The sequence below is a fragment of the Scyliorhinus canicula genome, chromosome 9, assembly GCF_902713615.1.
Source record: "Scyliorhinus canicula chromosome 9, sScyCan1.1, whole genome shotgun sequence".
In the NCBI taxonomy this organism is placed as follows: Eukaryota; Metazoa; Chordata; class Chondrichthyes; order Carcharhiniformes; family Scyliorhinidae; genus Scyliorhinus; species Scyliorhinus canicula.
In genome coordinates this window covers 71,458,316-71,482,238 of record NC_052154.1, presented here as the reverse complement: position 1 = coordinate 71,482,238, position 23,923 = coordinate 71,458,316, and the positions used below count along the sequence as shown (strand labels likewise).

The 23,923-nt window shown below is 51.7% G+C and overlaps 1 protein-coding gene across 1 annotated transcript in view; it reads left to right on the top strand.

Moving 5' to 3' along the window:
• Window positions 1-12,792: 12,792 nt before the first annotated feature.
• Window positions 12,793-23,923, top strand: part of LOC119971412 (Golgi-associated kinase 1A-like) — a 48,816-nt gene continuing 37,685 nt past the window's right edge. The window contains exon 1 of the mRNA XM_038806897.1: window positions 12,793-13,041. The gene's annotated coding sequence lies outside the window, so the exon portion shown is untranslated. The remainder of the gene's footprint in view (window positions 13,042-23,923) is intronic.

Sequence of the window (23,923 nt, the reverse complement as noted above, 5' to 3'; positions counted from 1 at the left end):
TAAAATGATGCCCTGGGAACTTGTGTCCACAAGAGGACATCACTTTAAAGCTATTTCTGAAAGACAGGCACCTATAGCACTGGAATGACAGCTTAAATACCTGTCTCCAAGTGGGACTTGAACCCACAACCTTTTGATTTAATGGGGATAGTGCTACCTATTCAGCCACCACTAATCTAGAAGAGTAATCTTTGCTGTACATTTCTGATATAGGACTCCTGGAGCTCCGGTGAAGATAATCTCTCAATAAATACACAAACGGCCTGAATTTTACTTTCCGTGGTTGGCCGCGCCCTCTAATGAACACATGCAAAATTGTGCAAAGTGACATCGGGCGGGCGTCCTGATGTTATCACACATGTGTGCGATATGGAGGTCGGTGGGCACATGCAAGAATCAGATCCCTGCCCACCAACAATTAAAGGGCCAACTAAGGCCATTAAGAAGCCTATTATTGATTCAATGTTGACATGGCCCGAGCAATTTTTTGCTCAACACATAGTTAAAATGTGTAAGCAACCAGCACATTTTCATCAATTTGTCATCCAAGGGTGGGATAAAAGGCCCTCGGGGCACAAGCACTTTCAGTTCATTTGTGAGTTTGTTGCTGTCTGGGTTCAGGTTGTGCCAGACTTCCTGTCGATTTCTGTTGCTTTTTAAGCCCGCCGAGCCGTATTTGAGGGCCTCATCAACCCTGGAATATTTGTTTGAGGACTGCAGTACAATGCATCCTTAGTCGCAAGGCACAGGTCCTTGTGCATCACATCTAATCGGAATAGTGCACTCAACTGGTGGGGCCTCCTCTGAAGATGAAGAGATGGGCAGGAAGGAGAGGGGTGTGTGGGCAGTGTCCCAGGGAGAGACTTTTGAGGGAATAGGCATGGACTTAGTTGGTGCATAGCCAGCAGGGAGGTCAGGATGGTATAGGGTCTGGAGAAGATACTATTAACCAGTGGCTAGAATCTACAAGCAGTGCTCCAATTACCCCCAAATATCCAAAGCCCAGTGCTGCAGGAGGCTTTGCCTCTCTCGGGACACTGTGATAGTAATATGCCAGATGATTGGGCTGGAAATCAGCCCCAACTCCGTAGGCAGGCACGCCATGCCACCAGCATTGGAGGTCACAATGGCTCTCAACCTCCAGTCATCTGCTTCTTTCCAGGGCTCAGTGGGAAGGGGTCTGTGTGGTGCGTGTCAATCAGCTGCACACCCTTGCATCAAGCTCATCACTGACACTCTCTTCAGCTCACATTTATCCACGACTGCACAGACAAGACCAGCCAGTTGGAGAGAACCAGAGGCTTTGCGATGATGGTTGGGTTCCCCCACATCCAGGGTATAATAGATTGCACTCATGTAGCCGTCAAGGCGCCAGCAGGTGAGCTGGGAGCCTTTATCAACTGAAGGGGTTTCCACTCAATAAATGTTCAGCTCATCTGTGGCCATAGGACACAGATTCTCCAAATGTGTGCCGTTACCCTGGCAGCTCACACAATGCTTCCATCTTGCGGCATTCCGAGGTAACAAGGCTGCTCGTGGCTCCTGCACAACTGGATGGATGGCTCCTGGGTGAGAAGAGCAATCCCTTGAAAAAATGGTTCATAATCCCATTCTGGCACCCAGGAACAGAGCCTGAGGAGAGCAAGAACCATGGACGTGATTTACCGGCCTCGTAGTACCCGACTTGGTGTCGTCACAAGGCCATTGAACTTTGTGAGATTCGCAATGCTCAAGACCTCTCGCGAGTCGGCATGATTTGGATCTTGCTCACGCTGGGAGAGATCTCGATCTGCATATTTAAATGAGCCATTAAGCTCCCGGGAAATGACAGCGTCGCCAATGAGGCCTCTGCCAGGCGCTGTTTAGTACTGGTCCACACAAATGTTTGGAGACCACTTTGTGGTCAGGGGTAGGGCAAGGTGGTAGCCTAGCTCTCCCTTTGACACATGGGCACCGTGGCACTTCCAGCGTGGTGGCATGGCACTGCCACCCTGGCACTGTCAGGATGCCGTGGTGGCATTGCCAGGCTGTTGGGGGACTGCCAGAGTGGCAGTGCTGGGGTGCCCGGGGGCCAGGATGGCACTGCCAAATGTCGAGGTCTAAGGGGGGGGCCATGCCCATGATGAAAGGGGGGATGGTGGAGAAGGGTGGGTCTCCTGAAAGGGAGGGCCTGAAAGGGGAAGTTTGTAGGCCTGAAATGGGGTGGCGCTTCATAATTGGGGGGGGGGGGGGGGGGGGGGGGAAGGTAATGCCCATGTGTGTGGGGGGGTGACACTGCCCATGGGTGGGGGGGCGTGGGTGACCCTCAAGTTCACTTAGAGATTGGTGCACCCTTTCAAAATGGTGGACCAATCAGTGAAGAACATCTTGGATTTTGCTGAGAAGTTTAGCTCCCCAGTGATGAAATAATTTCGAAGTGTGGGCTAGACCAGGGAGAAACTCCCCAAGGAGCAAAGCAATGTGTGCGATCCAATGGCCACACTGTGCTGGAAAAGCAGCTCACTGCAGCGCAGTGTGGCCGATAAAAGCTGGGAGACTGTAAGGTGAAAATTCCAGAGGTACCTGAGGCTTTGGGATTTATCCCCTTTGCCTCGGAGACCACGGGTGAGGGCCATTGAGTACTGGTCTCCACAAATGGGGCCCAGAGGTGGGGGTCTCCCAAGAGATCAGAGGTCTCCAGCTGCATGCCTTTTGGGCAGGGTGGTGCCCCCTGGCACTGCTGATGCCACCTGGACACCCTGGCAGTGCAACCTGGGTTCCAGCCTGGCACTGCCAAAGCGCCCAGGTGGCACTGCCAGCTGACATGGGCACTGCCTGGGTGATAGGTTCACACTGCCGAGGTGCCACGCTAGCATTTTATGCATTCGCGCGGTTGGGCCGGAGGTGCTCTGGATTTTGGGAGGGGGGGTGCGTGGGCGGGGCGGGGGGGGGGGCGGGGTTGGTAACCAGGGAGCCTCCCATAGTGCTCTCGGGTGTGGGGGTCACTCCTGAGGGCCTTGGAGATGGGGACGCCATTTAAAACAGGGTTATGTGTGGCCTCAGCGCTGCGAGAGCCGGGAAATACATGGCTAAACGTGCTGGCTATGGGGCTTTGTTCCCAATTAGTCGAATCATGCCCAATGAATAGGTCTGGATGAATACCGGCGTGGATCTCACCCAAAAGGCCAGTGGGAAACACCCTGCCAAAGTGCCCACATTGATGATTAGGGCGCGATTCCCATGCCTCATTGCGTTCTCGCTTGAGTGAAACTAGGCTGGTGAATAGCGGGAGAGGCCAAAAACGAGAACCACACCAGGCACCAGTTGGCGAAGCAACAACTCGCTCCCATAGGTAAAATGGAGATCTCACTGTAGTGTGACGAGAAACTAATTATCACCACTTAAGCCCTGTTTCCATACAATTAATGGGAGCTACGCCAAATCCAACGGCCTCTTGTGATTCATCAGTCTCGCCAGCAAGTGGTCACGTTGGCGCCAATTAGTACTCCTGAAAAACGTGAACCTGACGGAAGGGTTTCTGTGGGGAGGCGAGGTGGTGAGTAGCCACCTTTGCACACAGGCAAAGAGCCCGGGGGCGCTGGGCTTGCCAATCCAGTGCTCGGCGGTGGGGGGGGGCACCCTCTGCAGGGGGGTGGGGGGGCACCCTCCACAGTGGTGGGCCACTATGGGAAGGGGGAGGAAGAGGAGGTGCTGGGGTGGGGCAACTGCACATGGCACCGGCATGCCAACCCCTGGATCATGTGTATCCATTCCGGGGGCAACCTAGCCCCTGCCCGTCTGCCCCACCAACCACCCAAACCCACACTGACTGCCGAGGCTCCTGGCCATGTGGCTGAAGGCTAATAGGGAATTAGCAATCGTGGTTAAGTAAGCACTTCACATACCCCAAGAGTATTCCCGTGGGTGGAAGGGCCATTTTTCATGTGGGAGTCAATGCCTAGCATCCCAATCAGACCTCAATGCATGGACACTGTGCTTGAATGCTGCAGGAGGCAACAACATGCATGCAGCAGCTAACATCTAAACATCCAGAGGATGGAACACAGCTCCAGGGACATGTCCATGGCCAGAAGGTGCGTGAGTGCTACGGGGAGGGGGGATGCCTGGAGAGATGGGCCAAGGGTTTGGAGGTCGGCCGCATTGCGGAGGAAAGTGACAGAGGCATCATACTGCTTGTGGTCAGGGGTTTTTACGTGTCACCAGGTATCCAACATTGCCCCACTCTCGCGATGGTGCTGCCCCACTCTCTCCACCACCCCCTCGCTCACCCCCCCATGTCCTCTCTCCCCGTCCATGGTGCCCTCAGTGATCCTCAACAGGCTTAACCTTCCTTGGTTACTTACTACTACGTCGAGGTGTGTCTCCAGGATGCGCATCTGAGGTGGAGAAAGTCAGCTGCTTACCATGTCCCATGGTCTTCAATACCCGTGGCGGGCATCCTCTGCGGGATCTGGGGCTAGAGAGCCCCGCGGATTGTGAGAGCGCTTCTCCTGCGGAGACACAGAGACAGCATTGTCAGCCACATGCATGGGTCACTGTGGTGGGAGGCTGTGTATGAAGGAGGAGTTGGGGGGTTGTTGGGAGAGGAGGGGTGAAGGAGGGTTTGGGGCCGCATGGAGGGTTGGTGGGATGGATGCTTACGTTGCTGTCAACTCACCCGTGTTGCCCAGTGTAGGTCATTGACCTTCTTGTGACACTGGATGCCAGTCCTCCTGGTCACCCTCCCCGAGCTCACAGATCAGTAGGCACAACGTGTGCACCACCCGTGGCTTCACCCGGTTATCTTAGCACTGCCAGCCTGGCATCATGGCAGTGCCATCCAGGCACCCTGGTAGTGCCACCCTGGCACTGTCAGGCTGGCAGGGGCACTGTCAGGTTGGCATTGTCAATGTGCCCAGGTTCCAGGTTTTCCCATGCCAGGTATCAGGTAGGAGGGCCCTGCCCTCAAAAGGTGGAGTGAGGGGGGTTCGAGGACCCCCGAAAAGGTAAGTTATGGGATGGCTGGAGGACGCTGTGGGGTGGCTGAGGGGGTCGAGAGATTGGGGCGGCATTTAAAAATTGCTCGTCAGTGTAGGAAGTGAGGGAAGTGTGGCCTTGATGGGGCGTTCCTCGCTGAGGCCCCAAAACATAAAATCCTATTGGATAACAGGGTCAATCTCAAACCTGCAGGCGCCTACTACTCTGCTATTCATGTCCAAAATGGGACTTTTTTTTTGTTAAATCGGCCCATACATCATTGATATAAACCACAAAAAAGCCCAGTACTGAGCCCTGCAAAGCTCCACTGGAAACTGCCTTCCAGTCACAAATATATCCATTGATCGTCATCCTTTTACTTCCTGTCACTGAACCAATTTTGGATCCAGCTTGCCACCTTCCCTTGTATTCATGAGCTTTACATTTCTGACCAGCCTGCCACGCCGCACCTCATTGGAAGCTTTGCTAAAATCCATGCATTTCAATCAAACACACTACCCTCATTGACCTTCCCTGTTACCTCCTCAATTGTTATTACGACATGGCTGTCCCTTCACAAATCTGTACATGGTTAATCCGTGCCTCTCTAAATGATGATTTCTGCTGCCTCTCAGATTTGTCTGCCACTGAGGTTAGGATGACGGGCCTGTAATTACTCAGACTATCCCTTTCTTTTTAATCACTAGTACACATTGGCGCTCCTCCAGTCCTCTGACACCATGCCCGCAGTCAGAAGGAACTGGGAAAAGGTGGTCTGAATCTTCGCGTTCTGGGTGGAATACATTTCATTTGGGCATGGTGATCTTTTTAAGATCTTTTTAACCCTTTTTTTTTAATAAACAATTTTATTGAGGTAGTTTTTGGCTTTATAAACAGTTACAGACATCATCAGAAAGGAAGCAAAAAAGGCAAAAATGTGCAAACATCCACGTTCTTTCAATACTTCCACCGTAACATATTGCACAAGCCCGCTCCCCTCCCATCGGTACTACCCGCCATATTTTCCCTCCTACTCTACTCTAACCCCCCCCCCCCCCCCCCCCCCCCCTGCTGACGCTCACTCTCCCGCAAAGAAGTCAATAAATGGTTGCCACCTCCGGGTGAACCCCTGCACAGAACCCCTCAAGGCGAACTTGATTTTTTCCATCCCCAGGAAACTCGACATGTCCGCTAGCCACCACTCCGTCTTCGGGGGCTTTGAGTCCCTCCACGCCAATAGTATTCGTCGCCGGGCTATCAGGGAAGCAAAGGCCAGCACATCGGCCTCTTTCTCCCCCTGGACGCCCGGGTCTTCCGAAACCCCAAAAATTGCCACCCCTGGGCTCATCACCACCCTTGTTTTTAGCACCTGGGACATGACCCCCGCAAATCCCTCCCAGTACCCCCTCAGCTCAGGGCATGCCCAAAACATGTGAACATGGTTCGCTGGTCCTCCCGCACACTCTAGCGCATTTGTCCTCTATCCCGAAAAATTTGCTCATCCGAGCCACCGTCATATGAGCCCGGTGAACGACCTTAAATTGGATCAGCCCGAGCCTAGCACATGTCGCGGTCGAGTTTACCCTACTCAGGGCCTCTGCCCACAGCCCATCCTCCATTTCCCCGCCTAGCTCCTCCTCCCATTTAAGTTTCAGTTCCTCTGTCTGGGACCCTTCCTCCCTCATGAGCACCTTATAAATACCCGAGACTCTACCCTCCCCTTCATCCCTCCCAGAGACTATTCTGTCTAGGATCCCCATTGGCGGGAGGCGCGGGAAAGATGGGACCTGTCTACGAACAAAGTCCCGCAACTGTAGGTATCTAAAATCATTTCCCCTTACCACCCCAAATTTCTCCTCCAAGCTCCTCAAACTCGCGAAGCTCCCTTCCAGGAACATATCACCCACCCTTCCCGCCCCTGCTCGCCGCCATACTCGGAACCCCCCATCCATACTGCCGGGGGCAAACCGATGGTTGTCGCAGATTGGCGCCCAGACAGACGCCCCCATCTCCCCCACATGCCTCCTCCACTGGCCCCATATCCGCAGGGTCGCCACCACTACCGGGCTGGTGGTGTACTTGGCCGGCGGCAGCGGTAGAGGAGCCGTGACCAGGGCTTCCAAACTGGAGCCCCTGCACGAAGCCGCCTCCACCCGCTCCCAAATAGACCCCGTACCCACCATCCACTTCCTTATCATAGCGATGTTGGCCGCCCAGTAATAATTGACCAGACTCGGCAAAGCCAGCCCTCCCTCGCTGCGGTTCCTCTCCAACATCGCCTTCTTTACCCGCGGAGACTTTCCCGCCCAGACAAAGCTCATGATCAGCCCGTTAACTCTTTTGAAGAAGGACTGTGGGATAAAGATCGGGAGGCACTGAAAAATAAACAAAAATCGAGGGAGGATTGTCATCTTTACAGTCTGCACCCTCCCTGCCAGCGACAGCGGGAGTGCATCCCATCTCCGAAACTCTCCCTTCATTTGCTCCACCACCCTGGCCAAATTTAACTTATGCAGCCTGCCCCAGTCTCGTGCCACCTGGATTCCCAAATACCGGAAATTTTCCTCAACCAGCCTAAACGGTAGCCCTCTCAATCTATTCTCCTGGCCCCTTGCCTGGACCACAAACATTTCACTCTTGACCATATTTAATTTGTATCCTGAGAACTGGCCGAACTCCCTCAGCATTCCCAGTATAGTTCCCATCCCGGCCACTGGGTCCGACACGTACAGGAGCAGGTCGTCTGCATAAAGAGAAACCCTGTGTTCAACCCCGCCCCTCACCATCCCCCTCCAACCCTCTGCGGCTCTCAGCGCCATCGCCAGCGGCTCTATGGCCAGCGCAAACAGCAGCGGGGAGAGCGGGCAGCCCTGCCTGGTCCCTCGGTACAACCTAAAGTACTCCGACACTTCTCTGTTAGTCCTGACGCTGGCCCTCGGGGCCTGATATAATAATTTGATCCAATCCACCAATCCCTCCCCGAACCCAAACCGTCCGAGCACCTCCCATAGATAGTCCCACTCTACCCGGTCAAAGGCCTTCTCGGCGTCCATTGCCACCACTACCTCCACATCTCTACCCGCCGGGGGCATCATTATCACGTTGAGCAATCTCCTCAGATTGGCCGCCAGCTGCCGACCTTTAACGAACCCAGTTTGATCCTCCCCAATCACCTCCGGTACACAGTCCTCCATTCTCCCCGCCAGTACCTTTGCCAGGAGCTTGGCGTCTACATTAATCAGGGAGATTGGCCTGTAGGACCCGCACACCTCCGGGTCTTTACCCCGCTTCAATATCAGAGATATGGTGGCTTGTGACATTGTCGGCGGCAGGGTCCCTCTGTCCCTTGCCTCATTGAAAACCCTCGCCAAGACCGGGCCCACCAGCTCAGAGAACTTCCTATAAAACTCTACTGGGTATCCATCCGGCCCCGGGGACTTCCCCGATTGCATGGCCTTTAGGCCCCCCAATACCTCCTCTACTCTAATCGGGGCGCCCAGCTCTTCCACTTGCCCCCCCCCAACTGTTGGGAATGTTAACCCGTCCAGAAACCTTTTCATCCCCTCCGGTTCTTCCGGCGGCTCCGAAGTATACAGCTTACGATAGAAGTCCCGGAATACCCTATTCAATTCTGCCGGATCCTCCACTTTGCGCCCCCCCTCGTCCCTCACTCTACCTATTTCCCTGGCCGCCTCCCTCCTCCTGAGTTGCTGCGCTAACAGCCTGCTAGCCTTTTCCCCATACTCGTACACCACTCCCCTCGCCTTCCTAAGCTGTTCCACGGCCCTGCTCGTGGATAGTGCCCCCAGTTCCGCCTGTAGCCTCCGCCTTTCCCTGAGTAAAACCTCCCCCGGGGACTCCGCGTGCTCTTCATCTATCCGGCCCATTTCCCTGACCAATCTATCCATCTCTGCCCGGTCTGCCTTGGCTTTGTGGGCCCCAATTGAAATCAGCTCCCCCCGAACTACTGCCTTTAGCGCCTCCCACACGGTCGCCGCTGAGACCTCCCCAGTGTCATTCACCTGCAGGTAATTTTTTATACATTTCCGAAGCCTCTCGCAGATCCCCTCCTCCGACAGCAGTCCCACATCTAGCCTCCATTGCGGGCGTTGATAACTCGCTCCCCCGAACTGCAGGTCCACCCAATGCGGGGCATGGTCTGAAATGGTAATTGCTGAGTATTCCGTGTTCTTTACCTCCCCCATACAGTCCCTGCTTATTACAAAAAAATCTATCCTGGAATATACTTTATGGACGTGCGAGTAAAATGAGTAGCCCCTTCCTGTTGGCTGTCCCTCTCTCCAGGGGTCCACTGCCCCCATTTGCCCCATAAACCCTTTCAGCTCCCTTGCCATTGCTGAGAGTCTACCCGTTCTGGGACCCGACCGATCCAAAGTCGGGTCAAGGACCATGTTAAAGTCCCCTCCCATTATTAGCATGCGAGAATCCAAGTCCGGGATCTTCCCCAGCACTCTTTTAATAAAGTCCACGTCATCCCAGTTCGGGGCATATATATTCACCAGCACCACCCTTCTCCCCTCCAGTCTGCCCCGTACCATCAGGTATCTGCCCCCCCTGTCTGCAGATATGCCCTCTGCCTCAAATTGCACGCGCTTGTTGATCATGATTGCCACCCCTCTGGACTTCGAGTCCAAGTCCGAGTGGAAGACCTGGCTAATCCAGCCCTTCCTTAGCCTGGTCTGGTCTGACACTTTCAGATGTGTCTCCTGCAACATAATTACGTCCGCCCTCAGGGCCCGCAAGTGCGCGAACACCCGCGCCCTCTTAACCGGCCCATTCAGTCCCTTGACGTTCCAGGTGATCAGCCTGGTCGGGGGGCACATCCCACCCCCCCCACCCCGCCGGTCAGCCATAGCCTTTCTCGGGCCGGCCCCTGACCCGTGCGTCGCGCCATTCCTGGCCCGCCCTTCGGCTGCCTCCACCCTCGACCTCCTTTCCAGTGCCTATTTCAAGTCCCTCTCCCGTCAGCAGAACAACCCCCCCCCTCCCCTAACCCCATCCCCCGATACCCCCACCCCCGCCATCTACTGGCTGTTACTTCCCCCCCCATCTGACTTCCTTGACTAGCCAATCTGCTAGCCCGGTGACTCAACACTCCGGCGCCTTCCTGTCCCATTCCCCTTGTTTCCCCGTCCTCCTCCCCACCCACTGGGGCAAGCCGGTTCCAGTGTCTTCCACGAGCTGCACAAAAAGCCCAAACAGGAAGAAATAAAAATAAAAAAAAAAAATTAAAAAAAACCCCCATAAAAAGGGAAAAAAACCACAGAAAAAAGAGAAAAAGCACATAAATGTCCATGAACAAAGGAAAGAGTCTCAAATGTTCCGCTTGGCCCCTTTGGCCCAGCAAACCGTTGAGCAGCGGTCCAGGCACATTCGGCGTTCCTTCCCACAGAAATCCTCGGGCCCTAACTCGCGTCCTTGGGGCCTCCTTTCGGGACCAGCCCCAGGTCCCTCACAAAATCCATCGCTTCTTCGGGCTCGGAGAAGTAGTGGTGTTGACCCTGGTGCGTGACCCATAACCGGGCTGGGAACAGCAGACCAAACTTCACGTGCTTCTTGAACAGCACCTCCTTGACATTCTTAAAGGCTGCTCGCCGCCGAGCCACCTCCTGGCTTAGATCCTGATAAATGCGGAGAACACTGTTGTTCCACGTGCTGCTCCTGGCGCTCTTTGCCCACTGCAGCACCCGCTCCTTGTCCACGAACCTGTGGAACCTAATCACCATCGGGCGGGGGGGTCCGCCCGGCCGCCCCTGCCTTGCCTGCACTCTGTGTGCCCCCTCCAGCTCCAACGGTCGTGGAAAGGCTTCGGCTCCCATCAGCTGCTTCAGCAGGTCTGCTACAAACGCTGCAGCATCAGCTCCCTCCGCCCCCTCCGGGAGGCCGACCATCCTCAGATTGTTCCTGCGGATTCTATTCTCCAGCTCCTCCACTCTGTCCAGCAGTCTTCTCTGCCGCTCTTTCAGGCCGTCCACTTCTACCGCTGCAACCGTTTGCGCATCCGCCTGCTCCTCCACCGCCTCTCCCAGCTCCTTAACTTTCACATCCTGGGCGTCCATCCTCTGGTTCAGCTGATCCACCGCTTTCTGGATTGGGTCCAAGCTGTCCCGCTTCAGCGCTTCAAAACTGGACTTCATTACCTGGAGCATGTTATCCAGCGCCAACTGGATTGCTGAGTCCGGGGTCCGTGTGTCCGCCATCTTAGGTCCCAGGTAATTTTCTTCAGGTCCTTGTCTCTGTCCCTTTTTCTCCTTCTTCTTCTGCCTTCTGGAATCCCGCTGTTCCATATGCCGCAGCCCGCTCCTCAGCGCCTTCGCTGCCGCTTTCCTTTGCCCAGCACCTTAAATTTTTACCCCCTCCTGGGCATCTGAAGTGGGTCCAAGCTGTCCCTCCTCAGCAACTCCAAACTTTTTTTTCCCTTTGTCCTGGAGGAAGGAAGGTCCGTGGGTCCGCCATCTTACCCTGCAGGTCAGCTTCCTCCTTGCCTCCGTCTCTCTCTCTTTCTTCCTCACCTGCTGGCCTCCCACACTTTCATTTTCTGCAGCCCGCTCTCCTCTTCTGTTCCCGGCAGCCTTTCTGCCGCCTCCGTGGTCCCGCTATCGCGGGGAAACAGCTGTTCAGTCCCGCCGGAGTGAGAGCCCACCGAATGTGCGGCTCACTCGGACATCGCCGCCACCGGAAGTCCTTTTTAACCCTTTTAAGCGTGTTAAACACCCTTATTCCTCCATTCAATATTTTAAACTCCTCCTGTTCAATCAATTGTCTATTTTGTTCCTCTCTTACGTGAAGAAAGATGCAAAGTAGTCATTAAGAACCGTGCCCATGTCTTTCACACCTCCACACACAAGTTACCTTTTTGGTCTCGAGCTGGTGCTTTTTCCTTAGTTTTTCTCTTGCTCTTTATGTATGAATAAAATGTATTTGGGGTTCCCTTGATTTTAACTTGCCAATATTGCTTTTAATACCTGCCTTTGCTCCCCTAATGTTCTTTATAATTTTACCCCTGCATTTTCTATACTCCTCTGGCCTTTCTGTAGAATTGAGCTTTTGGTATTTGACAAAAGCTTTTGTTTTTAATGTTATCCTAATCCATATGCTCCTTGACACTCGGGAGAGTCTTGCTTTGTGATAGTCCCACCCTTTTCCTTTGTGGGAACTTTGTTCTGCACCCTCTTTAGCTCCTCCCAGTGTCCTGACACAGACTTATTTCCAAATAGCTGCTTCCAGTCCACTTATTGCCAAAACCACATTTTGGTTTCGTAAAATTGGCCTAACCTCAATTAAAATTTTTTACTCAAAGTCTATCCTAATTATGATCATGACCACAAAAATGCTTTCCTGCTGATAACCCTTCCACCTGCCCAGATTTAAGCTCAAAAACTACATCCAGAACTGCTCAGTCTCTTGTTGGGCTTGCTACCTTATGGCTGAAAGTCTCCTGAATTAATTTAAAGAATTTTGAGCCCAGAGCACCTTTAACATTGATTTTATCACAGTTGATATTCAGGGAGTTGATATCTACCAATACTCTCTTTTTCCCCTGCATTTTTCACAACTCCTTGAAGCATGCCATCAATAGATTCAAGAAATAATTTTACTTTACTCGAAAGAGCTGCGGTGCTGATTCTTAATATTGTTAATTTGATGCCCCCTTGGAATATCTAACAAGCGTTTAATCCCTCCCAGTGTTTCTCCATTATAGTCTCAAGTTCAAACATGTTGTGTTATTTCTAATGAATCTGTGCAATTGGACAGGGTTCAAATGTATAAAAAGAAAGTGAGCCACTCCTCCCCCCCCCACCCCTAATCCTCGAAACTGTTTCAGTCGCAGGAGCTTTCACACACTTTCTGAAGCACACTGCACTGTCAGATGCAATGGAATGATACAAGGTAGGAACATGATTACCCATAGCTGATTACCGAACACTTCAAGCTCAACTCTCAAGAGATGACAACCAGAGAGCTCATTACTGTCAGCAAGCTGAGTACAACTCACTGTGTCAGAAAGAATATGGAGATCAATTCAGAAACCCGAAGAAGATGTAACTGATTATACTTTCACAGGTGAGATAAACCTCCCTCTCAGTTTAGTTTTGAGTTGTTGGTGTGGTGTTTGGTGTGAAAGGGAATGTTACCACCAGCCTTAGTGAGATTGTCGAGGGCAATTGAGTAATTTAAAGCACAGAAGGCCATTTGGTCCCGTGTGTCTGTGCTAGCTTTTGAAGCTCAAATAGTGCAGCAAGTTTCACTTAAGTTTAAATAAAGGAACTGTTAGAAACAAGTCAGCTTCAAACCATTCAACAGACAGTCCAAAGATGCCAATAGTTTTATTCAGAATACTTGTGAGTAAGATGACGCAGGGAAAAAAGCCTGTCCTGAGAATGAGCCAGTGAGACTGAATCAGTCTGGATAAACACAAGGATGCTCAGCTTAAGTTGCATGATTGCAATTTGTTATTTTAGAAGGTTTTATTTTGAACACATGTGAATGAATTTACTTTGGATCTGAATGATACTTTATGGCTTCTGAAGCTACCTCTCACCATAAGTGGATCCAGGACAATTGTGGTTTTAAACAAATGGGCAGTACACACACTTAATTAATATCGCAAACTGCAGCCAGCATCTGGTTGATTTGGTTTTGTACTTAGCACATCATGATTATATTTCCCATTTCATTGCAGTGAGCACTTAAGAGATTGGTAAAACTGTGTATATATCACACCAATATAACAGCCATTAAACAGCACACCAGTATAAAATACTGTGAAACAGCATCTACATCAAAGCAATATAAACTGTTGCAAAACATTGTGGGTGGGATTCTCAGTCGGTTGACGCCGGAATCGGGAAACACGTTTGGCCGGAGAATCGCTCAGATGCTGAAATGGTGGCGGGCGCCGGTTTCATGCCAAATCACAATTCTCCGATGCCTCAACAGTGGTGTCAATGCATTCCAGAACGCACCTATAATAAAATCCATTGGCATATCATTAGCGGGCCTGACCCAGTATTCTCCGGGGCCTCCGTGATTCTCCGCCTCCACTGGGGTGAATTCCCGACGGTGAGGTTCATTTGTGCTTTTAAAAATCGTGAAACTGGCACCATGACTGATGAGGGAGGGAGAGAATGTAGGACAAGGAGAGGCGCGACCATGGGCTGCTGGACAGGACACTGGCCCGGCTGGCTGGGGGTGGGGAGGGGGTCCTGCCATGGCCGGGGGTTGTTGTTGACAGGGGAACAGGCCGTGGGGCCTGGGGAACCCCCCATGGGACTGAGGCAGTGTCCAGGCACAGATTGCCATTGCCGCACCTGCAAGACAGCCATCTTGCTGCAGACCCCACTGACTACCCACCCTGGCCCCTGGTTCTGCAGGGTGACACCAGCCGTATGGGTGCCCCCACCCAACCCCCCACCCTCCACCCCTGCACCCCACCCTCCACCATACTACCGCCCCCCCCCCCCCCCCAACTGGCCGGCACCCACCGGCGGGGCATCACGCGGCCCACCCAAGGGCAACACTCACAGTAGCCCCGACAGTGGGGGTTGCCGGATGGGTGCTGCGAAATGTACTGCTGGCAAGGCAGTGACAGCCAACAGTTACCCCTGGCTGCAGGACTGGCCATCCGCCAGAGGATCCTACACTTCTGGCCACTACCAGAGGGGAAAAAGGACATGCCGGGGCAGAGTCTGCAATGCCAACCGGGGCCACCGTTGGACCTGGTTGGGCATGGGGGCACGCACCATGCTAACATAGTCATAGTCATCGAGGTTTACAGAATGGAAACTGGCTCTTCGGTCCAACTCGTCAATGCTGCCCAGTTTTTACCACTAAACTAGTCCCAAGTGCTTGCATTTGGCCCATATCCCTCTCTACCCAGCTTCACCTTATAACTGTCTAAATGCTTTTTAAAAGACAGAATTGTACCCGCCTCTACTACTGTCTCTGGCTGCTCGTTTCAGACACTCACCACCCTCTCTGAAATAACTGCCCCTTTGGTCTCTTTTGTATCTCTCTGCTCTCACCTTAAACCTATGCCCTCTCGTTTTAGACTCCCCTACCTTTGAGAAAAGATGTTGACTATCTCCCTTATCAATGCCCTTCATTATTTTATTGACCTGTATAAGATCATCCCTAAGCCTCCTACACTCCAGGGAAAAAAGTCCTAGTCTATCCAGCCTCTCCTCATAACATCAAGTCCCAATAGCATCCTAATCAATCTTTTCCGCACTCTTTACTCGGGGGGCATAGATTTAAGGTGCGAGGGGCAAGTTTTAGAGGAGATGTACGAGGCAAGTTTTTTACACAGAGAGTAGTGGGTGCCTGGAACTCACTGCCGGAGGAGGTGGTGGAAGCAAGGACGATAGTGACGTTTAAGGGGCATCTTGACAAATACATGAATAAGATGGGAATAGAGGGATACGGACCCCGGAAGTGCAGAAGATTTTAGTTTAGACGGGCAGCATGGTCAGCACAGGCTTAGAGGGCTGAAGGGCCTGTTTCTGTGCTGTACTTTTCTTTGTTCTTTGTTCTTTTGCACCTCCTCATCACATCACTATTTATTTCCCCAACTTTCCTAACATCCATTCTCAACAGTAAATACTGTTGGAAAAGGAAATGTGCTTACTCTGAACTCTGGTTAACACACTTTTGAAAGCTTTCCACTGACCAGACGTCCCTTTGCCTACCGACAGACTCCCGCAATCAACTTTTGAAAGTTCCTGTCTAATACTATCAAAATTGGCCTTGCCCAAATTTAGAATTTTAACTTTTGGCCTTTCATCCCCTGCAATGGATATTGGAATTCAACCTTCCTGCTGGTCACTGCAGCCTTGTACGAGCGAGCGCTGCTCGAGGAGGGGGAAGCTGCAGCAGCGGAGCATGCAGCAGTTGAATAGGAGGCAGCTGCTGAGGATGGAGAGTCGGCCACCCAACAGGCCGAGGAGGAGGAGATGCAAAGGAGGGGCCGCATGAGGCCTCGTGTGTATTGACACCGCCTGTCGTTTGAGAACCTGTTGGACTGGGCACGCTGTCGAATACTCCGGCTGAACAGAGAGACAGTGCGACATATCTGCCCGATTATGGCCACCTGGCACCACGGGGGAATGGGGGAGGACACCCACTCCTGGTGGCCATCAAGGTGACGGCCGCCCTGAACGTTTACGTAACGAGGTCCTTCCAGGCGCTGAGTGGGGACCTATCTGGGATCTCACAGAGCTCGGTCCATTGGCGGGAGTCTTCTGGGGTGACCAGGCCTGGATGTGCCCGGCTGATGCTCAGGTGTCGCAGGTGGGGTCGTGCTGCACTTTTCTGCCCGCTGCCCACCAGATGCGCCAGGATCAGGAGGGGGGGGGGGGGGGGGGTGGAGTACGAGGTGCTGCGGTGTTCCGGTTCCTCCCCTACGGGAGTCATGCATGGGTCCCATTGCGGTGCCCGATAGCCCCCGAGCTACTCCATGGGACGAAGGTGCGAATGGAGCTAACCCCTTGGGCTCCCTCGCGACCTGCCACTGCCAGACCTGGAGGCCCGCTGCCGTCTCAGCCAGTCTCTGAAACAGTGTATACATCACTCCCCTGAACCAGTGTATACATCACACTAATACACACTAACCTGTAACAGTGTATACATCAGACAAATAATCACTAACCTGAAACTATACATCCTACCAATACGCACTAACCTGAACCAGTGTATACATCACACCAATACACACTAACCTGTAACAGTGTATACATCAGACAAATAATCACTAACCTGAAACTATATATACATCCTACCAATACGCACTAACCTGAAACAGTTCAGTTTAGAGTAGGGTGTTAGAAAAGGTGGGACCTGTGAGGGAGGAAGATGGCGTTTGCACTATGTTTATATTTGTACATACACTGTTTCTTCTGTTATTGTTATAAAACCATACATACCTCAATAAAATGTTTATGAAAAAAAAGCTATGTACTACCCAATAACAGTGTAGACATCATACCAATACACACTAACCTGAAAGAGTGCAGGCATCATACCAAATGCACTGACCTGAAACTGTGTATACATCACACCAATACACACTAACCTGTAACTGTGTATACATCATTCCCCTGAACCAGTGTATACATCACACCAATACACACTAACCTGTAACTGTGTATACATCATTCCCCTGAACCAGTGTATACATCACACCAATATGCACTACCCTGAAACAGTCTATACATCACTCCAATACACACTAACCTGAAACAGTGTATACATCATACCAATATGCACTACCCTGAAACAGTCTATACATCACTCCAATACACACTAACCTGAAACAGTGTATACAGATCACAATTCACCGACACTTAAGTCATATATTTGGAATTAGGGGAGATTTTCACTGAAAATCCCATTTAAAATTTTTTTTTTCTGGAGTGGGGAACTAACATCGCCAGCAAGACCGACTCCTCAGAGATCAGGGCACTCTTTTTAAAGGTACCCAGATCTCAAAGTTATGTTGAGGGTCCTCCAAACAACCCACTCATAGACATCACAACCCCTCGTGGATATGGGCAACACTCTCAAGCTTCGACTCTCGAGGGTTAACCTACTCCCAACATCATGCAGACATAAAGGTGAATCAGCCCCATCCCCATCCATCCTCATCAGCATCAGGGCATTTACGCCACCCCTCCCAAGTGAGTATACCCAGTTATGGGGTTGCTGAGGATGCCCCCACCTTTATGGCCAACTCCCCCTTTCAGTCCCCCCCTACTTTCAGCACCACCTGTGCATCCGCTTCAGGTCTCTCCTTCATCCCCCACCCTTCATAACCCCCACCCATCTTATTCCCCACTCTTCATACAGCCTTCATGCCCCATTTGTCGTACAACTCTCAGGCCTCCTCCCTTCAAGTCCCCCCTTTATGCAACCCCTTCATGTCTCCCTTCACCGCCCCCCCCCCCATTTCATGGGCATGCCCCCCCCCCCCCTCAGGCCTCAACCCTTGGCAGTGCTCCAATGGCACCCTTGCACTGTTCCTCGCTTTAAGGCAGTGCCAACCTGAGACATCTGCGATGCCAACCTGGCAGTGCCCTGCCCTGTCCCCGACCACCTGGGGGCTCCAATGGCCTCTGAGTCCCCCGGCATGGACATCAAGTCTTGTCTCCAGTACTGATCGGTGCCGGTCTCAGGCTATGTCGCTGCGGCTGGTGAATCCCAGGAGCCGGGAGACTCTGGCCTTGAAAGGGTTCATATTTAAATTAAGTTTGAGACTCATTTAAATATGTTGATTTGCCTCCCGCCTGCCCAGCGAGGGCCTAATCCAGATTTCGTTGGGCACTGCGGGTCAGAAGCATTGTGATCGGTTTGGCCGTGCCGTGATTCCCATTTTTGGGCTCTCCCACTATTCAACAAGAATAGCTGGGTACATCGCGACTGTAAAATCATGCCCTAGGTTTTATTTTCAGAGGCTGGAATTAAAAAGTGGGAAATTATGCTGAACCTATATTGGACCTTGCTTACACCAGGCTAGGAGTACTGTAGTCCGGTTGCCATTTTATAAAAAAAAGATATAAAGCCTCTGGAGAGACTGCAGAGGAGATATCCGAAGATGATTCCAGGAATATTTGGATAAACATATCAGGAAAGGATTAAGAGGCTGGTCTCTCTCCTCTTGAAAAACGAGGCTTTTAATTATGAAAACATTTGCTTAGTGGGTACAGAGAGTTGCGCCCCCTTGTGGTGGTGGGGATACCTAGCGGCCATCAATATCAGACAGTCACCAAGAAATCCAAGAGGGAATTCAGAAGAAACTTCACTTTGTACAAAGAGTGGTGAGAATGTGGCACTCGCTTCCTCAGGGAATGGTTGAAGCAAATCGTTTTAATTTATTTTCGGAGAAACTAGGCAAGCATTTGAGGGGGAAGGTAATAGATACGTATGACAGTTGATTCATGGAGACAGATAGGGGGAGGCTGAAGGGGGCTTAATACTGGCAAAATGTGGTTGGGCTGAATGAATTCACCAATATATAAATACCACAAAACAGCATATACATCTCACCAATACACAAGATACCGTTGAAAAAACACATATTTAACCACATATATAAAGCATAGAACAGCATATAGATCTCACTGCTATATAAGTGACCATAAAAGGTAAAGTTGCCATCGTCCCAAATGACCATAGGCTGCTTTCCCCATTAAGGGGGAGAACTGACTGGTGGTGATTTAAGGTCATCACACTTCAGGTGAGGGGAAAGGTTGAGAAGGCGGACCGTTATGAATAACCATGCCAATAAAACAGTATATATATCTCATCAATATATATAATATCATAAAACAGATTATACATAACACCAATATACTAAATATCATAAAACAGCATTTTCAGGCGTAATTTAATTGGAATATTCATGTGCGGTTCTGGACGTGTTTAGTGGGATGTTTCCCGATGGCTGCAGCGTTGAGCAACACCCCGCTATTTAACGGCACTTTGTCGTTTGTTTGGCCTCGGTTTTCTCTGTCGAGGCTGCACTTCAAGTCATTCCCTGTTGGCAGACCCCCGCCATCTTCAACCTCCCCTCCCCTCCCCAATATATAAACTACATACACATCTGACCAATATATAAACTACTACAAAAGAACATATACATATCACCACTATATAAACTATTATAAACAGCATATACATCTCACCAATATATAAACAACTATAAAACAGCATATACATCTCACCAATATATAAACTACTACAAAAGAACATATGCATCTCACCAATATATAAACGACTATAAAACAGCATATACATCTCACCAATATATAAACTACTACAAAAGAACATATGCATCTCACCAATATATAAACGACTATAAAACAGCATATACATCTCACCAATATATAAACGACTATAAAACAGCATATACATCTCACCAATATATAAACTACTATAAAACAACATCTATATCTCACTAATATATAAACTACTATAAACAGCATATACATCTCACCAATATATAAACTACTACAAAAGAACATATACATCTCACCAATATATAAACGACTATAGAACAGCATATACATCTCACCAATATATAAACGACTATAGAACAGCATATACATCTCACCAATATATAAACTACTATAAACATAATGGGCGTGATTCTCCGGTCCCCACGCCGGCTGGGAGAATCGCGGGAGGGCCCTCCGACAAATTTCACGCCCCTCTGGGGCCCCCTGCAATCCCTCCCCCCCACCGGCTTGGAAGAATCACCGCTTGCCGTTTTTCACGGCGAACGCCGATTCTCCGATCCAGATGGGCCAAACGGCCTGCCGTTCGCGGCTGTTTCACGACGGCGGCAAACACACCTGGTCGCTGCCGTCATGAAACGGGAATGAGAAGCCCGTTTGGGGCTTGTAGGTGGCCTAGCAAGGAAAAGGCACCACGACTGTGCTCGGGAGGGGACAGGCCCGCGATCGGTGCCCACCGATCACCAGGTGCGGCGTCCAAATCGGACGCATTATTTCCCCTCCGCCGCCCCGCAAGATCAAGCCGCCACGTCTTGCGGGGCGGCTGAGGGGAAAGACGGCCACCGCGCATGCACGGGTTCGAGCTGTCAGCCGTCATGACGTCAGCCGCGCATGCGTGGGTTGGAGCCGGCCAACCTGCGCATGCGCGGCTGACGTCATTAGGTGCGCCGGCCGTGTCATTCTTGGCGCGATGCCCCCGCGGCCAAGAGTTATGGAGCGCTGCTCCTAGCCCCGCCGGGAGGGGAGAATAGGGGGCGAGGAGCGGCCTCCGAGGCCGTTGTGAAACTCGGCCGAGTTCACGACAGCCCTCCCAATTTTTCCCAGGAGCGGAGAATTCCGCCCCATATGCATCTCACCAATATATAAACTACTTTAAAACAACATAAACATCTCACCAATTTATAAAGCATAATCGTGATTAAGTGAACACTTCACACATGCCAAGTGGATTCCCGTGGGTGGGTGGGCCATGTAGCATGTGGGAGTCATTGCCTAGCATCCCAATCACACCTTGATGCCTGGACACTGTGCTTGAACACTGTCGGGGGCAACACCACACAAGCAATATCTGAACACCCAGGGGAGGGAACACAACTCCGGGGATATGTCCACGGCCGGAGGATGGGTGGGCGCCACGGGGGGTGGGGGGAATGTCTGGAGATATTGGCAAAGGGTCTGGGGGGTTCATCCCATATTAAGGAAGAAAGTTACAGAGTCATCGTAATCGTTGTGCAAAAAAGGTGTTTAATGTGCTGTACAATACCTCACTCCAAATGGTGCCACACCCCCCAAACACCCAGACCCTTAATCCCCTCCCCACCCCCAAGAATCCTCCCTCCCACCGCCTCCTCCTCCTACACCGGTGCCCTCAGTGATTCACAACGTGCCGCCCTCCTAGCTCAACCACTATGTCTTTGTGTCTCCTCAGGATGCACATCAGAGGTGAAGGCAGCCAGCCGCTTACTTTGTCCCGTGGCGTTCGATGCCCCTGGCGGGCATCCTTTGGGGGCTCTTGGGCCGAAAGGCCCCAGCTCACTTGTCGGTGGCACATGCACATCTGTGCCGCCCTGTCCCGTGTGCTGACCTCGAGGCGTGGCCTCATCAGAAGAATGGAACTCGGGGGAACTGGTGCCCACCATCGCCACTCTATAGGACTGGTCCAGCCTGGCACGAAGCGTCCTCTCCTCCCGGTCGGTGCCCATAGAGCCCTGGGGTTTGCCTGGGAATGGAGGTGGAGCTGGTTCAAGCCCCAGCTGCCCGTGCATCATCTGGCTCTGCCTGCCCTCGCGGTATTCCATGGTCCGCACCATGGTGTTGATGCCCTTGGCGATGCTCCTCAGTGACTGGGACAAGCTCCGCAGCGCCTTGGCAATGCCCACCTGAGAGAGGGACATGTCCTGCAGAACCTCATCAAGGCCAGCCTAATGCTGGGTGACATTCCCCAGTGAGGCAGACATTCTGCCGAGGCCTTAAGCAAGGCCGTCACCGACTGCGCGACGCCTTGGACATCTTCACTAATGGTACCGACGTTGTGCACCAGACAATCCACTGTGGTCGCCACACTACTAGTGTTGGCCTCAGGGCCACTAATTGCCAGCCCCATCGCCTGCACCTGTAGCCTCTGTAACTCCTCCAAGCTGCTATGGATCTGCTGGACCGGCGCAGGCATCTCCCTCTGAACATCCTGGCCACTCCCTATCGTCTTCATCAGCTCTGGGGAACCCACTTACACAAGCTCGGCATCTGGCCAGGACCCAGCTAGGTCCTGGGATCCAGCAGACCTCCAGCTGCCAGCTCGCCTGAGGGTTCCTGACTCCACCTGATGTACATCATCAGTAGTGTGGGTGCTCACCAGATGCCTGACTACCAACATTTCCCACTGAGGTATGTGCATCTGTGCTGGTGGGGTGGGATGACAACTGTGCCGTGACCATGGTGACATCCTGGGAGCTCTCCTCCATGATGTTCTCCTCGGATTCAGGAGAAGGGGCCGCCCGAGATGGACCAGCACCATCGGCTGCAGGATCTGCAGGAGAATGGACATGTGGTCAGTGAGAGGGATGGGTCATTCTGTAAGGCCCGGTTGTTCCTCACCTCTGCAGCATCCACCATCCCCTGCATGGGTGACCGATCTGTCCTCGGCCACACCTGTCACCTCTAGGGCCCGTTCCTTGAAGAAGATGAGGATTCTTATCTCTGGCACCCCTCCGTTAGTTTGGGCCCTCTCCCACCAATTGTGGGAGAGCTTTTCCTGAGGAGACACAGAGAGGGCATCGTTAGTAACACACGTGGCTCACAATGGTGGGAGAGAGTGTATGAAGGCGGGGTTGTGGCAGGGGGAGGGAGGGCTGGTCACTTGAAGAGTTGGGGGTGGGTGCACCATTGGGGGGGGGGGGTGTTAGTGTGTACTCACGCGTGCTGCCCGTGTGAGTCGGTTGTTCACCTTCTTCCTGCACTGGAGGCCAGTCCTCTTGGTAATGCTGTTTGAACTAACGGCTGCCACCACCTCATCCCAGGCAGCACCGGCTGCCTTGTTGCTCACCCTCTGGGACCCTCCAGGACATCCCTCCTGGCCCCCACTACATCCAGGAGCCTTCCCAGGTCAGAGTCCCTGAATCTTGGGGTTGATCTCCTCGGCGCCATTATTGCAAACTGGCTGGGTTTGGCTGAGCAAGTGCAATTTAAGTGCTGCTCGACCTTGCATAATAATAATCTTTATTGTTACAAGTAGGTTTACATTAACACTGCAATGAAGTAACTGTGAAATAGCAGGCGACTGGCTAGCGCGGTCACGGACAATCAGCTGGCGAGGCGTTATTTGCGGTGAGAAGCCCTTGAGGCCTCATTAAATGGGCCAATTAATGTTGAATTGCCGGCTTATATATTTCCGGAGAATCATGCCCTTGGGATGCAATTCAACAATCCCATCACAATTGACTTGGTGTCAGGACATGGCAGCCAGTGAATCTCGAGAGAGGGCTTTCGTGAGGTTCACGACACTCAAAACCTCTCATGGGATTTAACGGAGCCTTGAGTAAATTTGTGATCTGGATGTGTCCCTTATTGCACATATTTAAATGAGCTACAAGTGCCGACAAACACCCCGCTAAACATGCCCGAAACCGGACATAGACATATTTCGGGTGAACTGCGCCCTTCGTCTCCCAAACGGAGAATCCTGCCCAGTGTATACTCCACACTGATATAAAATACCTTCAAATAGTGTGTACACCACACTGATATAAAATACCTTCAAACAGTGTGTACACCACACTGATATAAAATACCTTCAAACAGTGTGTATACCACACTGATATAAAATACCTTCAAACAGTGTGTACACCACTCTGATATAAAATACCTTCAGTGTGTACACCACACTGATATAAAATACCTTCAAACAGTGTGTATACCACACTGATATAAAATACCTTCAA